This window comes from Nelumbo lutea, chromosome 4 (genome assembly GCF_056320005.1).
Source record: "Nelumbo lutea isolate HS-2025 chromosome 4, American lotus-T2T, whole genome shotgun sequence".
NCBI classification, from domain to species: Eukaryota; Viridiplantae; Streptophyta; class Magnoliopsida; order Proteales; family Nelumbonaceae; genus Nelumbo; species Nelumbo lutea.
Genome location: NC_142687.1, coordinates 96,788,965 through 96,794,886, shown reverse-complemented (window position 1 = coordinate 96,794,886; position 5,922 = coordinate 96,788,965). Strand labels below are relative to the sequence as shown.

The window sequence follows — 5,922 nt, the reverse complement described above, 5'->3', positions numbered from 1 at the left end:
TGCACTCCCATTGTTGGGACGTTGGTAGGGTAGAAGCCCATGGGGCGCAGATTTGAGTTCGTATTTTTTTTCACGGTTACGAGTTCAGATCTGCACCCCACTAGGGGGGTGCTTCACAACGTCTTGCACATCCCGGCCATGTATCGAGAACACCTCACGATCATACTATCATCATTTTTGGTACGAGATATTTCTAATACACGGTGGGGATGTGCTGTTGGACGTTGTGGGGCTTGGGAGCGCAGATGTGAACTCAATAGCCCATCATTTGAGAATATCATCCGTTGGATTCGAAGAAAGGAATGATTTCATGTATCTAAAAATTGGATAAAATGGATACATAAGGCCATCTGGGCCGGTGAACTGGGGGGCCACGGGCTGTTACCATCCAGACCCGAAACTAGTGTGGGGAGTGTGTTGTACGCACTCGTCGTAATTTAGAGGTTAGAAGGTGGAAGTAAGGAAGAAAACATATATATTTACATTTTGCAGAGCAGCGTAATCTGATTTTGAATCCTCTGTTGGTGGCCGTTGTGGTGGTTTCATGGAACGTCTTTTTTATTCTCTCTTCTTGCCTTCTTTCTCATGCACTCTTTTCTTCTCTTTCTGAACTTTCGGTGATATATGAACACAGACCTCCATCTTCGCCTCTGAATTGTATGGGTTTATAATTTAAGAACCGTTTGTTTTATTGTTGTTGTCGGGAGAAGCAAATCAAAAGGAAATGCCAGCGTTTCGTCATGGCGGATTAGGTTTTGGGCACCGTCTTCTTGCCTGAAACTCGAAAGCGCCTTCCGGTGAACTAGATAGTTGAGCTGAGGGAGCGTAGAGCTCGTGATAGGGTAAGGCACCGCCAAATCTTGCAGGATGGGATCGTCGATTTTCCCATCGGAGTACCTACAATCCTTACACCATCTTGCCTTTATTTTTTTATTTTTGGTTCGTGGTTGATTTTAAGCTCTGGATTTAATTGAGGATGGCGTTTGGCTTCTGCGTCTTGTTCTTGAATTCGTTTTATTGTTCTCCTTAATTTTCTATTCTTGATGTAATTTATATTGATGGAATTTTTTATACTATTTGCTTCTTTACTGTTTTCCTTTTCTTCGTTTAATGGGTTCTGGATTTGATGGTTCTTGATGTTCTAAGGTTCTTTAGTTTTTAAATTGACAGCTGTGTCTATACTGTTCTTTCTCTTTTTATGCTTTTGATGTAGTTCATAGATGGGTTTTCGAAGATGTTGATTCTTCTTTTCTATTTATTTATTTTCTTCGGCTTTTGATCTCTTTAAAGCTCTACTGGGTGGGGACCAAGGGGTGACCGTTTTCTTTGGCTTTTGATGTAGTTCATAGATGGTGCATTGGAAAACAGAGGGCTATCCATTTCTCTGTTTTGATCTATCCAGGTAGTGACAGAGAACACAGGAAAAGGCAGATGGAAACCCAGAAGCATGAAAAACAGGGGGACTAGTGGTTTATAGATTGGCTACAATGTCCGAGAGGAAACTCACTGCATGGATTTAAAGGAATACCCTTGGCGAAAACAGAACGAATCTGTATCAACCCTTTCTGTCTCTTCCCCTCCTTTAGAGTATGCTTCCGAATTACGCAATACAATGTGGTAGGGCTGGACTGTCAAGTCATTCGTTCGCTCTAATCCCTCAACGCTGTCACCGTCACAGAACCAGACTCACTGGACTCCTAATACGCGAGAAGACAAACCCAGTTCGGATCTCACTAACCCAGAACACAGCAGCCTCGAGAACAAATACAGGCATTACAAAGACAATGACCAGAAAGGAAAAAGTAAGAACACTCGCAAGTACAGAAGGGATGTTTCTCCATTGTATGCTTTTGATGTAGTTCAGGACCAAGGGATGACCATTTTAGGATGTTTGAATCCCGACTTAGATGTTTCTCCATCATATGCTCTAGTTTAAAATGCAGTGAATGAGTATTAGTTAGATGCAAGCCTTTGTATTTATGTTACTTGTGCATATACTTGTGGTTTCTAACATATATTGTTCATTGTAAAAAGGTTTTATAGATAATTATGATGTATACATGAAAGCATTATTCTACTTAAATAATCGCCCATTAAATTACTATTCTTGATGGCATGTAAAACTAAGAACTTAAGCATATTTAACAAATTAAAAAGTTCGTATATATGTTAACAACCGACACTGCTCTCATTTTTTGAATAGTAAAATAGAAATTTTATTAAATAGAAAAAATCAGTTATATGCCATAGGTGACAAGGTGGCACCTAGCTTACAAAACAGAAATACTGAACTAAGGCAGAGTCCATACTAAGACTGATACAATTTACATCAACTGAATCTCAAGCATGCTTTAAAAATTTTCCCCCAAATCTGATCTGCTCACTTGATCAAAATCCGGTAACACCCATACCCAATCTGCAATTAACTTCCCCACCAGAGCTACAAGAACTTCTGTTTTCTTGAATTTGTCTCCAAAGATCCTCTTATTCCTTTCGTTCCACAATATCCAACACACTACAAAGGGGATACTATCCTTGCTTTCCTACTTCCCCCAAATCTTGGCCAAGCAGAGAAAATTTCTGCTGCTGAACTTGGCTGAATGGCTCTTTTCCTGAATAAAGAAATGTAATAACTCCACATGATTCTTGCAGTCTTGCAGGTGGAAAATAAATGTAGAACAGATTCTTCATCTGAACTTCACATCGCACAAATGCTTGCCATATAAAATCCTCAACTCTTCAAATGATCAGTTATTAGGATGCTGTCCATGGCAACCCTCCTATCACTTTCGCCAAGGCCCCTCACATTCCAGCTCAGTACCCTCATCCTTCCCTCTTCCACACTCCTTAGAGAAGCTCTTTCTCAATTCTCACATATCCTCTTCTAGCATTTCTTGTTCGCCCCCTTCCTCGTCCCACTCCTTGTTAAACCCACTTAGTTCCTTTCTCTTACCCTTCTCCCTCTCGTCCTTTTCAAATTGTGTGAAGGCTCTTCTTGCAAATTCCTCTCCCCCCCTAGAAAAACAATCCTAGGGACTTACCTAGCGATACCTCCCTTTCCGCGAGTTTGTCAATCTCCACTACATCTTTTTGAGCACTCTCCAATCCACCTGGCTTCTCACCCCTTCTCCCCTACTCCCCTCTCTCCCTTCTTCGATCCTCTTGCCCCTCTTCCGTATCTTTTTCCCCCGACTCCTCTCCTTCTTTGATACCTAGGTTGCCTCCTTTCAATCTTCTCTTTCAATTGTACACTTTTTCCCCCGGACTCCTCCTTCCCTTCCCCTTGTCTTCTTCTCCTCCCTCAATTGATGCTCTCCCACCGACTTGGAGACTGAAGGAAGTGAAGATTTCAGGAATTCGTATCTTGGGTTGCCTAGAACGAAGTTTAGCCTTCCAACTCTCGAGATTCCTTTGTTTGGTTGTTGCTGCACTAGACTCACCTTTCCTGAGACCAGTAGCCCTTCAATCACTGGATTGGGATGGTCATGCTTCCTTGTCATAGTCACTTCCTGGTTTTGTATTTCATAAGAGACCAAGAAACTCATTGTTTTTTCTCATTCGAAACGAGCAACCAACCAAACCCATTTGTCTTCCTGAGCTCCTAAGTTCTTGCTCTTTAGTCTATTCCAGCTCAGCCTTTTGGTTGCCCGTTTCTGGATGGAGCCCTTTCCCCTCCTAACTTCCCAAACTGCTCGTTTGGAGGCTCAATTTTGCTCTATCCAATTTGACTCCATAAAGTGGACCCCATTTGAATTCGTGCCTCCCCTACTTTACTTGACTCTTGACTAAGTCCTCTTTCTTTTACCATAGGGCGTGTCGACAGTGCCATCATGGACTATGATATTGTAAGGACCAATTATTGTGATTTGCACAATTGCATCTCAAACTTAGATAGACAATAGTTGGGATTTCCTTGTAAACATTGTAGAGTGTGTAGATATCTGGAAAGACCATTATCCAATTCTAGCTCCTGCAATCTGGGATCTTGGGAAGGGTAAATTGGATAGTCCTTACACTTAACCTTTGGCATTTTCTTTTGCCCAAAATGGTTGCTCTCCTCTCACAACGAGGGTGCACATATTTATCATATCCATAAATAGTATTCAGGGAATTTTTCAAGCATTTTACTTTTATCCAACCCATGCCTAACATTTCATGGTGAAAAGTTGTTTGTTAAATATGGTTGTTGAATAACTTATGCTCATTTTTTGAATGTTTTGGCAACTAAGCTTTTATGTAGTGGATAAATAGTGGGGATAATTTTAAATGCTTTCCACATTGTAAATGCATTTATAGAATTTTTTTTTGTTATTTCTTTTTATTGGATATGGTGTCAATCATGACTTGATATGTTGCAATGTATTTATGAGTTTGTGTACATACTACATAGATTACATTTGAAAATGAGTTTAATAATGATATTTCATGTAGCCAAGAAGGTGGAGAATTACCTACAAAACCATAAATCATGTAATACAAAATTAGAAAAAACAAAGAGTCATTTATACTTCACATTTGCACAACCTCCATGACCATTCAAGAGATCAATGAGTAATACAAGAGCTAGGGAGTAGAGCAAAAGCGACATGGGTAGAAGTAGTAAGAAATGATTTAAGCACTAATAATTTAACAATGGATATGATTTTAAATTGAATGGATTAGTGAACCAGGATTCATGTAACTAACCCCATATAGTTAGGATAAGGCATGGTTGATAATGACGATGACATACTAGGGATGCTTGTTTATGAAGTTTCCTGGCTCGGTAGGCCTGCAAATTTTTGGGCCGAGGTAGCCACATTTCTCCTAGGCCTGGCCCAGCCTAAACCCACAGTAAGCCTGCAAAAAATGTAGATCTATTACAACTAATATCAATTTGATATAGCTAAGCATCATACCATATTTGTCAAGGCGTTTAGGAGATTATGGGCAACACTAGGGTGCATGCGCATAGTAACCTAGGCGCCTGCCTAGGCAATAAGAATTTTACAATATAAAGAAGTAACATGAGCAGAATAAAATAAAAAATTTCCCCTTTTAAACAAAAAAATAATTACCAATAATCAAGAAAAAAATAATTAAACAAGAAAATCTAAAAGAAAACTCAAGGCATCCAAAGCTTAAAACTCAGAAGGATCATAAAAGAAGAAAAATTATCATAAAAAGCAAAAACCGCAGAAAACCCAAGTCAACCAAGATTAGTAACAGTTCAGACTTCAGAGAGACCCAAAGAACAGCAGAATCCTCGTCATACAAAGGGAGAACCAAGACACTAGTTTAACAGAACCATAAAACTTTTTTTGAAATAAACAACCAAGAAGACTTATTAACCAACTGTTCCATCTAAAACCAAAGTCAATAACCATAGACCAAATCAGAAAAGCAAAACAATTCAGAAAACAAATAAAACCCAATTTACTAGACCAGAATTAAAAGCAACACAGAAACAGAATGTCATATACAAAACCCATTACACAGAAACGAGTTAATTGACAAATATGCGCTCAAACAAAGAAGTAAAAATCAACATAAACAATACAAAGAAATGAAAGAAACAAAAAAAAAATAACAGACAAGAAAGATATTATCATGGCTAACATAAGAAAAACAATTAATACGAAATATCAGAATAATTTTCACATACCCCTCTCTCCCCCCCACCCCCCCAAGCTGAAACCGGAAGTAGAAAGGGCGAGCAAAGGGTCTAATCAAGACCCTTTTCGAACCGTCATTGAAGAGAGAGAGAGGAGTGTCGACGTTCGGAGATCCCCCACCGACGGCTTGGATACGATCCTTCAGTTCGGCCACCCCACCAATGAAATCTGACACGTTAATTCATTATTCCAGCTAAGCAAGACACTCGACACGTCGTGCGTGGTATCAGGGAAGAAGAGGAAGCTTGATAGACGGCGGAAATCCAAA

The 5,922-nt window shown here is 39.6% G+C and overlaps 2 long non-coding RNA genes across 3 annotated transcripts; one reads left to right on the top strand and one right to left on the bottom strand.

The window, feature by feature from the left end:
• Positions 1–366: 366 nt before the first annotated feature.
• LOC148862039 (uncharacterized) lies at positions 367–2,083 on the top strand. Its single transcript, XR_016112872.1, has 2 exons — positions 367–842; positions 1,343–2,083. It is a non-coding gene; the product is annotated as an uncharacterized LOC148862039 (long non-coding RNA).
• LOC148862038 (uncharacterized) lies at positions 1,797–5,693 on the bottom strand. Of its 2 annotated transcripts, XR_016112873.1 has the most exons (3): positions 5,645–5,693; positions 4,687–4,839; positions 1,797–1,927 (listed from the first exon to the last, which is right to left on the bottom strand). It is a non-coding gene; the product is annotated as an uncharacterized LOC148862038 (long non-coding RNA). The 2 variants fall into 2 exon arrangements; XR_016112874.1 differs by lacking the exons at positions 1,797–1,927; positions 5,645–5,693 and adding an exon at positions 4,289–4,451.
• Between the last annotated feature and the right edge of the window lie 229 nt (positions 5,694–5,922).